Genomic DNA, 12,190 nt, shown 5'->3' with positions numbered 1-12,190 from the left:
ACACAAAAGCCCTCATCTTAATGATATCTTAAGAACACCATGTATTAAGCACGGTGCGGGGGCTAATCTGTTGATTCCTTTTGGAAACCACAGCAAGCTTCTCTGTGCTCACTGAAGCCTCTGGTCCAATTTCCTCCCATCCACTGTTATAATGGAGCTGTCAGGATGAGCCAAATGCTGTTATTTCATTCACCATTAAGCTGCAACTCGGATTCTCTTTTATTTCCTCATGGGTTTCTAATGATGCCAGAGCCTCTCTTATCCCTTTGGGGGAAGAATATGCTGAACAAGGTCCAGGCCTCTGTTTTCATAACACGGAACCCTTTCTTTTAATATGAACAATAATGTAAATGTTAGGGTGTGGGCTGATGGGAAAAAGTATGGGTCGAGCACAAATGCTGTTCCTGTTGTTACCAACCTCAAAGACCCTGTGTATACCATGCTCAAAGACCTCTTTTCATGTCAAAAGCAGTATCCATTACAGCCTGAGTTTAAGGAATGGACAAAATCTTACTGTACTGACTTCTCATGATGTAAGAGGGATCTTAAACTCTACAATTCAGAGCAACAGTGACTCCATTTTCAAAACTTTTGTAACTGAAGGAGTGTCAAAATTTATATGAATAGAATATTACTAACCCAACTCCCATCTTCAGGAAAGGTAGAAAAAGTGTAACGATATCATTAAGAGGCATCTACATAAGCTAACTCAGGAAACAGAGAACCATTATTTGAAAATTTACCCGTACCTTTAACGAAGGCTCAGACTCCCCACCCCCATGCAAAAAAAAAAAAAAAAGGATTTTCTCAATGACACACCAATTTTATGCACAGATATTAGCATAGATCCTCAAGCTATATAATTAACTATGTTTCTTAGGTTTCAGCTTTTCAACCTCCTAATCATACATATATGACATATTGGGAGAAGGCGATGGCACCTCAGTCCAGTATTCTGGTTGGCTGCCATCTATGGGGTCGCTAAGGATGGGACACGACTGAGCGACTTTACTTTCACAATGATATATGGATATATATATTTATATATAACAATGAAAAGCCCCTAACACGCACTCAAATTTGTGAAAACAGACGATGCACTCATTCTCCTTCACGACGAAGGCTTTCAGATTAACTGTATTTGCAATCTCGAGTCTCTGAGGCCGATGATCTTTTTCTCTCTCCTTTGTTAAGAAATGATAATTCTCAAGGGTAACTAATGCCTCAATACAAAGGCATTGATTTTTCTCACATACAACAAATGGAAAAGGCTGTAACTTCTAAACACTATGGCTTCTTCTATTTGAATTTTATTTTATTATTTAGCTACACTGGGAGTTGCTATCTACTTTATTGTTGTCAGAAAGGAGGCCAACATGCTATTTGAAAAACTGCTTGTGTATGGAGAATTAAAATCAGGATTGTCAGAGAGCCATCACTCTGATTTGTGAGACCAGGAATGTTCTTGATTATTTGAAGGCTTGTTGCACCTTAGGGTTAGAAACTGAGAAAATGCAAATGTTAACTGATTGCCCTAAAAAATACACAGAATAAAGTAAAACTACTAAAAAGCCTCCAGGAATCTTCCCTCGATGTTCTAAATGGGTACAACCTTGATCTAAATATCATTTGAAGGAAACCCTATTTTGGGAAACTCAAAGATGGGGATTCCCCTGGTCCCCATCAACAAAAATCAGGGGCAAACTCCATCTTGTCTCTCAAACCTTCAACATTTGGCAGGGCTGCTGTCAACATACAAGCCCTGAAAGATTTTCTGTTTTTCTTCAAACAGTCCCTTCTAGAATACCTACCGGACTTTATGGACACTTAACACCCACAAACCTTTGACCTTATATTTGGCCGATATAGTCTGAATTCTAGGGCAATTTCTATTCATTCTGGAATCATTGATTCAGATTATAAGGGAGAAAGTAAAATTATGATATCATCTCAGAAACTATCATAATTCAAAAAGGGGGACAAATTGCCCAATTACTTCTTTTACCTTACATTTCTATTAACTCCTTTAATGCATCAACTGAACGGAACTGAATGGCAAATAGATAGGGAACCAGTGGAAACAGTGGCTGACTTTATTTTTCTGGGCTCCATAATCAATGAAGATGGTGATTGAAGCCATAAAATTAAAAGACACTTCCTCCTTGGAAGGAAATCATGACCAAGCTAGAAGGCATAGTAAAAAGCAGAGACATTACTTTGCCAACAAAGTCCGTCTAGTCAAGGCTATGGTTTTCCCACTGGCCATGGATGGATGATGAGTTGGACTATAAACAAAGCTGAGCGTCGAAGAATTTATGCTTTTGAACTGCGGTGTTGGTGAAGACTTGAGCGTCCCTTGGACTGCAAGGAGATCCAACCAGTCAATCCTAAAGGAGATCAGTCCTGGTTATTGATTGGAAGGAATGATGTTTAAGCTGAAACTCAAGTATTTCAGCTACCTGATGCGAAGGGCTGACTCATTTGAAAAGATCCTGATGATGGGAAAGATTGAGGGCAGGAGGAGACGGGGACGACAGAGGATGAGAGTGTTGGATGACATCACTGACTCGATGGACATGGTGGGTGGACTACGGGAGTTGGTGATGGACAGGGAGGCCTGGCGTTCTGCAGTTCATGGGGTCGCAAAGAGTTGGACATGAGTGAGCGACTGAATTGAACTGAACTGAATGATATACAGACAGGTGAATTAGGTAAATCAGATTAAAAACAATTCTTATGAACATCAATAGTATCTGAACAGGCACGACCAAATATAAGTATTAAAATTAATTGCAAAAGATTTTCTGGTGTTCTTGATACTGAATCTGATATTACTATTATTACAAAACATTTATTGCTCAAACCTGGGCATTTACAAATAAATTCTTGTTAAATTGCAGGAGTATCTCAAACTAAAGTACAGGAGGCTTACTAAAAATTCCAAATATATCCACGTGAGTGACCAGAAAGCCAACCTACAACTTTAAAACCTTATATGATCGATGATCCCCTTAATTTAATAAGAAGAGATTTACTTATGCAATGACAAAATCAAATACATATTCCATATTTTTCCTACGGGCCACTGCTCATTTAAAACAATATAATAATTAAAATAACTTTGAAATATGACGAGCCTATTTGGACAGAGCAGTGGCCCCTTACAAAAGTTGGACTGTGAAGAAAGCTGAGCGTCAAAGAATTTATGTTTTTGAACTGTGGTGTTGGAAAAGACTCTTGAGAGTCCTTTGGCCTGCAGAGAGATCCAAACAGTCCAATCTGAAGGAGATCAGTGCTGAGTGTTCATTGGAAGGACTGATGCTAAAGCTGAAACTCCAATTCTTTGGACACCTCATGGGAAGAATTGACTCACTGTAAAAGTCTCTAATTTTGGGAGGGATTGGGGGCAGGAGGAGAAGGGGACGACAGAGAATGAGGTGGCTGGATAGCATCACCGACTCTGTGGACATGAGTTTGAGTGAACGCCGGGAGTTGGTGTTGGACAGGGATGCCTAGCACGCTATGATTCATAGGGTGGCAAATAGTCAGACGCGACTGAGCAACTTAACTGAACTGAACTGAAGGAACGACAATGGAGAATACACAATTCAAATTAAAACATATTGAGGAATCATATTCTCCTTGGAATACTCCCATTTTTGTGATAAAGAAGAAATCTAACAAATGGCATCTTTTAACTGATTTTTGAAAGATTAATGCATCCATGAAACCTATCTGTGCAGTGCAACCATGAATTCCATCACCTGCCACTATTCCTCAAAACTGGCATATTATTATCATAGGCTTGCAGGATTGATTTTTTACTATACCTTTACACCTGCTAGAGCGAGAAATATTTATTTTCTCCCTTATCCTAATCATATCAGGCCTCACAAACAGTATCAATGGACTGCATTGCCTCAATGAATGATAAATTCTTGCGCCATGTTTCAACGTTGTGTAGCCAAAGCTCTTGAACCTGTGCGAAAGCAATTTCATAACTATGCTATTGTTCACTATACGGATGATATATTGTTTTCAGCTCCTTCTAATTTAGAAACTCAGCAGATATTTGATGTAGCTCAACAACACTTAAAAGAGTCTCGATTAATCATTGCCCCTGAATAGATTCAATCCTCTGCACCTTACAATTACTTGGGATTTAATGCTATTAGACAATGTATCACTCCTCATCTTGCACAGATTCGTGTTGATAAATTATCAACCTTGACTTTTTGATTTTAAAAATTTTAGGCATATAACCTGGAGTAGACCTACTTTGGGTATTACAGAGTATCAACTGACTTATTTAACACTTTAAAAGGAGTTTCTGATCAAAATAGCCCTCGTTCACTCTCCCAAGAGGCACGAGAAGAATTCTGCATAATGCAAAATAAATTACAAAAGGAAATTCTTTCTCCTATCAGACTTGAGATACCTTTAGAGTTATTTACCCTTCCCTCTCTCCAGTCCCCTACAGGACTTCTTGCCCAGCAAGAACGCCTGATAGAATGGATATATACCCTTTTTCACAGGGACAAGATCACTTACACTCTCTCTTGATTTGATTGCTAAAGTAATTATCAGTGGGAAAAATAGAACTGGAGCTCTAACTGGCTCTGATTCTTATAAAATTGTAATTGAGTTCAGTTCAGTTCAGTCACTCAGTCATGTCCGACTCTTTGCGACCCCATGAATCACAGCACGCCAGGCCTCCCTGTCCATCACCAACTCCCAGAGTTCACTCAAACTCATGTCCACAGAGTCGGCGACGCCATCCAGGTATCTCATTCTCTGTCGTCCCTTTCTCCTCCCGCCCCCAATTTTTCCCAGCATCAGAGGTTTTTCCAGTGAGTCAACTCATCGCTTGAGGTGGCCAAAGTGTTGCAGTTTCAGCTTTAGCATCAGTGCTTCCAATGTAGTATATATTAGTAAATCTCAATTTGAGAGTGGTTTGCAAACTTCTACTATCTTCCAAATAGCCTTTTGAAAATATTCTGGAAATTTTCATTTCATTATCCTTTAACACACTTTGCAATTTCTTCAAAAGTACTGAATATATTATCTGTCGCATTGTCACATCACAACCTATACCTCAAGCTGATGTTTTTTTTTTTTTATCAGTTCAGTTCAGTCGCTCAGTCGTGTCCGACTCTCCGCGACCCCATGGATCACAGCACATCTGGCCTCCCTGTCCATCACCAACTCCAGGAGTTCCCTCAAACTCATATCCACAGAGTGGGTGATGCCATCCAACCGTCTCATTCTCGGTCGTCCCTTTCTCCTCCCGCCGCCAACATTTCCCAGCATCAGAGTCTTTTCCAGTGAGTCAACTCGTCGCATGAGGTGGCCAAAGTGTTGGAGTTTCAACTTTAGTATCAGTCCTTCCAATGAACACCCAGGATTGATCTCCTTCAGAATGGACTGGTTGGGTGTCTTTGCAGTCCAGGGGACTCTCAAGAGACTTGTCTAGCACCACTGTTCAAAAGCATCAATTCTTTGGCGATCCGATTTCTTCACAGTCCAACTCTCCATCCAAACATGACCACGGGAAAAAACATAGCCTTGACTAGAAGGACCTTGGTTGGCAAAGTAATGTCTCTGCATTTTAATAGGCTATCAAGGTTGGTCATAACTTTCCTTCCAAGGAGTAAGCGTCTTTTATTTTCATGGCTGCAGTTAGCATCTGCAGTGATTTTGGAGCCCCCCCCAAAAATAAAGTCTGACACTGTTTCCACTGTTTTTCCATTTATTTCCCATGAAATGATGGGACCAGGTGCCATGATATTTGTTTTCTGAATGTTGAGTTTCAAGCCAACTTTTTCACTCTCATCTTTCACATTCATCAAGAAGCTTTTTAGCTCCTCTTCACTTTCTGCCATAAGGGTAGTGTCATCTGCATATCTGTGGTTATTGATATTTCTCCCAGCAATCTTGATTCCAGCTTGTGCTTCTTCCAGCCCAGCGTTCCTCATGATGTACACTGCATATAAGTTAAATAAGCAAGGTGACAATATACAGCCTTGACGTAGTCCTTTTCCTACTTGGAACCAGTCTTTTGTTCCATGTACAGTTCTGACTGTTGCTTCCTGACCTTCCTTTCTCAAGAGGCAGGTCAGGTGGTTTGGTATTCCCGTCTCTTTCAGAATGTTCCACCGTTTATTGTGATCTACAGAGTCAAAGGCTTTGGCATAGTCAATGAAGCAGAAATAGATGCTCTTCTGGAACTCTCTTGCTTTCTCCATGATCCAGGGATGTTGACAATTTGTTCTCTGGTGCTTCTATGTTTTCTAAAACCTGCTTGAACATCTGGGAGTTCACGGTTCACACAATGCTGAAGCCTGGCTTGGAGAATATTGAGCGTGACTTTACTAGCGTGTGAGATGAGTGCAATTGGTGCGGTTGTTTGAGCAGTCTTTGGCATTGCCTTTCTTTGGGACTGGATTAAAGACTGACCTTTTCCAGTCCTGTGGCCACTGCTGAGTTTTGCAAATATGCTGGCATATTGAGTGCAGCACTTTCTCAGCATCATCTTTCAAGATTTGAAATGGCTCAACTGGAATTCCATCACCTCCACTAGCTTTGTTCGTAGTGAGGCTTTCTAAGGCCCACTTGACTTCACATTCCAAGATGTCTGGTTTTAGGTCAATGATCACGTTATCGTGACTATCTTGGTCGTGAAGATCTTTTTTGTATATTTTTTCTTTGTATTTTTGCCACCTCTTTTTAATATCGTCTGCTTCGCTTATGTCCATACCATTTCTGTCCTTTATCGAGCCCATCTTTGCATGAAATGTTCCCTTGGTATCTCTAATTTTCTTGAAGAGATCTCTTGTCTTTCGCATTCTGTTGTTTTCCTCTATTTCTTTGCATTGATCACTGAGGAAGTCTTTCTTATCTCTCCTTCCTATTCTTTGGAACTCTGCATTCAGATGTTTATATCTTTTCTTTTCTCTTTGCTTTTCACTTGTCTTCTTTTCACAGATATTTGTAATGCCTCCTCAGACAGCCATTTTGCTTTTTTGCATTTCTTTTCCATGGGGATGGTCTTGGTCCCTGTATTCTGTACAGTGTCACGAACCTCCGTCCAGAGTTCATCAGGCACTCTCTCTATCAGATCTAGTCCCTTAAATCTATTTCTCACTTCCACTGTATAATCGGCGCCTCCAGCAAAGCAGACACCAGAGATGCCATCCCCGGCGCGACCGACCACGCAAAGAGGCGCGGCCGTGAGGAGGTACCCCAAGACTGAGGCCAGGGCCAGTGGCCGAGAGGAGCTACCCCACCTCCAATAGGCCGTAGCTGCGCGGGCGCAGGAGGGCCGAGAGGAGCTACTCCACCTTCAAGGTCAGGAGGGGCGTCCTTGCGGAAATACCCCTCATCCAAGTTAAGCTGCAGCGGCTGCACTTTCTTGGAGCAGCTGTGAAGAGATATCCCACGCCCAAGGTAAGAGAAATCCAAATAAGACAGTAGATATTGCGAGGGGGCATCAGAGGGCAGAAACACTGAAATCATAATCACGGGAAACTAGTCGATCTGATCACATGGACCACAGCTGAATGTGGTCCACTGGAGAAGGGAATGGCAAACCACTTCAGTATACTTGCCTTGAGAACCCCATGAATGGTATCAAAGGGCAAATTGATAGGATACTGAATGAGGAATTCCCCAGGTCGGTAGGTGCCCAGAATGTTACTGGATATCAGTGGAGAAATAACTCTAGAAGAATGAAGGGATGGAGCAGAAGCAAAACCAATACCAATTTGTGGATGTGACTGGTGATAGAAGCAAGGTCCGGTGCTGTAAAGAGCAATATTGCATAGGAACCTGGAATGTTAGGTCCATAAATCAAGGCAAATTGGAAGTGGTCAACAGGAGATGGCAAGAGTGAACATAGACATTCTAGGAATCATTGAATTAAAATGGACTGGAATGGGTGAACTTAACTCAGATGACCATCATATCTACTACTGTGGGCAGGAATCCCTTAGAAGAAATGGAGGAGCCTTCATGGTCAACAAAAGAGTCCGAAACACAGTACTTGAATGCAATCTTAAAAACGACAGAATGATTTCTGTTCATTTCCAAGGCATACCATTCATTATTACAGTAATCCAGACCTATACCCCAACCAGTAACGCTGAAGAAGCCGAAGTTGAATGGTTCTATGAAGACCTACAAGACCTTTTAGAACTAACATCCAAAAAAGATGTACTTTTCATTATAGGGGACTGGAATGCAAAAGGAGGAAGTCAAGAAACACCTGGAGTAACAGGCAAATTTGGCCTTGGAGCACGGAATGAAGCAGGGCAAAGGCTATAGAGTTTTGTCAAGAGAACCCACTGGTCATAGCAAACAACTTCTTCCAATTCCAACACAAGGGAAGACTCTACACATGGAAAACACCAGATCGTCAACACCAAAATCAGATTGATTATATTCTTTGCAGCCAAAGATGGAGTAGCTGTATAGAGTTAGAGAAAACAAGACCAGGAGCTGCCTGTGGCTCAGATTATGGACTCCTTATTGCCAAATTCAGACTTAAATTGAAGAAAGTAGGGAAAACCTCTAGACCATTCACATATGACCTAAATCAAATCCCTTATGATTGTACAGTTTTTTATAGAGACGGGACTAAAAATGCTAAAGCCTCATTCTGGTCTCTCGAAGAGTATAACGTTCTTTATACTAAATCCCACTCTTCTCAACAAAATGAATTATATGCTGTCATTCAGGTTATTCACCTACATCCTTACCATATTAATATAGTTTATGATATTTTATATTCAATATTTGTATTACAATCTATCGATACTTCAATCATAAATTCTAATCAGTCTATTATTCAACATTTTATCGAACTACAATCTCTTATTAAGAACTGCACTTCCTCTACTCATATTACCCATATCCGAGCACATTCTTGTTTTCTGGCCATGTGGCTCATGGCAACGAACAAGCTGATAAGCTTGTCGTTTTGCTACTCCTGAAGAGCCACATGATCTATTTTGCAATAATGCTGGTTCATTCCACCAAACTTGGAAAATTCCATACTGCCATGCTAAAGAAATTATTATTAGTTGCCCTACTTGAAGGCCCTTACATCTTCGATCTATTGCACAAGGCATTAATGCTCAAAGATTACATCCTAACGAACTATGGCCAATGGGTGCAATGCATTGTCCTGAAATTTCTCGCTCTTCCTTCTTATCTGTCTCAATCGACACAAATTCCTTTTTAATATGGGTCACACCTCTTCAAGGTGAGGCTACACGACATGTTGTAACCCACCTGTTAACTTGTTTTCCTATAATGGGAACACCTAGTTCTATAAAAACAGAAAAAAAAAGCCCTGCCTGTATTTCTAGGCAATTCAAACAATTCCTACAGTCATTTTCTATTAAATATATTACAAGCATCCCTTATAATCCACAAACAATTTTTTTTAAACTGGAAACTGTAGCATTTTATTTATTTATTTTTATTGGAGACGAATTACTTTACATTAATATATTGGTTGGTGTTGCCATACATTGACACGAATCTGCCCCGGATGTACATGTGTTCCCTTTCTTGAACCCCCAGCCCACCTCCCTTTTCCCCATATCCTCCCTCCAGGTCATCCCCGTGCACCAGCCCCAAGCATCCTGTATCATGCCTCGAACCTGGACTGGTGATTCAGTTCACATATGATAATATGCATGTTACAATGCCGTTCTCCCTAATCATCCCATCTTCACCCTCTCCCACAGAGTCCCAAAGACAGTTCTATACATCTGAGTCTCTTTTGCTGTCTCGTATACAGGGTTAAGGTTACCATCTTTCTAAATTCCCTATATATGCATTGGTATACTGTATTGATGTTTTTCTTTCTGGCTTACTTCACTCTGTAAAGTAGGCTCCAATTTCATCCACCTCATTGGAACTGACAAAAATGCATTTTTCTGATGGCTGAAAAATACTCCATTGTGTAGATGTACCAGAGCTTTCTGATCCATGCATCCGCAGATGGACATCTCGGTTGTTTACATGTTCTCCCTATTATAAGCAGTGCTGCAATGAACATTGGAGTACATGTGTTTCTTTCATTTCTGGTTTCCTCAGTGTGTAAGACCAGGAGTGGATTTGCTGGATCATATATCAGTTCTATTTCCAGGTTTTCGAGGAATCTCCACACTGTTCTCCATAGTGGCTGTACTACTTTGCATTCCCTCCAACAGTGTAAGAGGGTTCCCTTTTCTCCACACCCCCTCCAGCATTTATTTGCATGTAGACATTTGGATAGCAGCCATTCTGACTGGTGTGAAATGGTATCTCATTGTGGTTTTGATTTGCATTTCTCTGATTATGAGGGATATTGAGCATTTTTTCATGTCTTTGTTAGCCATCTGTTTGTCTTCTTTGGAGAAATGTCTGTTTAATTCTTGGGCCCATTTTTTAATTGAGTCGTTTATTTTTCCGGAATTGAGCTGCAGGAGCTGCTTGTATATTTTGGAGATTAATTTTTTTCAGTTGATTCAGTGGCTATTAATTTCTCCCAATCTGAAGTCTGTGTTTATACCTTGCTTATAGTTTCCTTTGCTGTGAAGAATCTTTTCATTTTAATTAGGTCCCATTTGTTTATTTTTGCTTTTATTTCCAATATTCTGGGAGGTGGGTCTTGGAGGATCCTGCTGTGATTTATATCAGAGAGTGTTTTGCCTACGTTCTTCTCTAGGAGTTTTAGAGTTTCTGGTCTTACATTTAGTTCTCTAATCCATTTTGAGTTTATTTTGGTGTATGGTGTTAGGAAGTGCCTCCTTTGTCAAAGATAAGGTGTCCAAAGTTGTGTGGATTTATCTCTGGGCCTTCTATTTTGTTCCATTGATCTATATTTCTGTCTTTATGAGAGTACCATATTATCTTGATGAATGTGCCTTTGTAGTAGAGCCTGAAGACCTGCAGGTTAATTCCCCCAGTTCCATTCTTCTTCCTCAAGATTGCTTTGGCTCTTCGAGGTTTTTTGTATTTCTATACAAATTGTGAGATTATTTGTGCTAGTTCTGTGAAAAATATCGTTGGAAGCTTGATAGCGATTGCATTAAACGTATAAATTACTTTGGGTAGTATACTCATTTTTACTATATTTATTCTTCCAATCCACGAACACGGCATATTTCTCCATCTATTAATGTCCTCTTTGATTACTTTCACTAGTGTTTTATAGTTTTCTATGTACAAGTCTTTTGTTTCCTTAGGTAGATATATTCCTAAGTATTTAATTCTTTTCGTTGCAACAAAGAATGGAATAGTTTCCATAATTTCTCTTTCTATTTTCTCATTAAGTGTATAGGAATGCAAGGGATTTCTGTGTGTTGATTTTATATCCTGCAACTTTACTGTATTCACTGATTAGCTCTGGTAGTTTTCTGGTAGAGTCTTTAGGATTTTCTGTGTAGAGGATCATGTCGTCAGTGAACAGTGAAATTTTACTTCTTCTTTTCCAATTTGTATTCCTTTTATGTCTTTTTCTGCTCTGATTGCTGTAGCCAAAACTTCCAGAACTATGTTGAACAGTAGTGGTGATAGTGGGCACACTTGTTTTTTTCCTGACTTTAGGGGAAATGCTTTCAGTTTTTCACCATTGAGGATAATGTTTTCTGTGGGTTTGTTATATATAGCTTTTATTATGTTGGGCTATGTCCCTTCTATTCCCACTTTCTGGAGGGTTTTTATCACAAATGGATGTTGAATTTTGTCGAAGGTTTTCTCTGCATCTACTGAGATAATCATATGATTTTTATTTTTCAGTTTGTTAATGTGGTGTATTACGTTGATTGATTTGCGGATATTGAAGAATGCTTGCATGCCTGGGGTAAAGCCACTTGATCATAATGTATGATCTTCTTAATGTGCTGTTGGATTCTGATTGCTAGAATTTTGTTAAGGATTTTTGCATCTATGTTCATCAGTGATATTGGCCTGTAGTTTTCTTTTTTGTGGGATCTTTACCATGTTTTGGGATTAGGGTGATGGTGGCCTTATATAATGAGTTTGGAAGTTTCCCTTCCTCAGCAATTTTCTGGAAGAGTTTGAGTAGAATAAGTGTTAGCTCTTCTCTAAATTTTTGGTAGAATTCAGCTGTGGAGCCGTCTGGCCCTGGGCTTTTGTTTGCTGGAAGATTTCTGATTATAGCCACTAATTTCATGTT

Source organism: Moschus berezovskii, chromosome Y, assembly GCF_049115385.1.
Source record: "Moschus berezovskii isolate FMDL1 chromosome Y, NW_MosBer_1.0, whole genome shotgun sequence".
NCBI lineage: Eukaryota > Metazoa > Chordata > Mammalia > Artiodactyla > Moschidae > Moschus > Moschus berezovskii.
Note: the sequence above shows the minus strand (reverse complement) of the source record.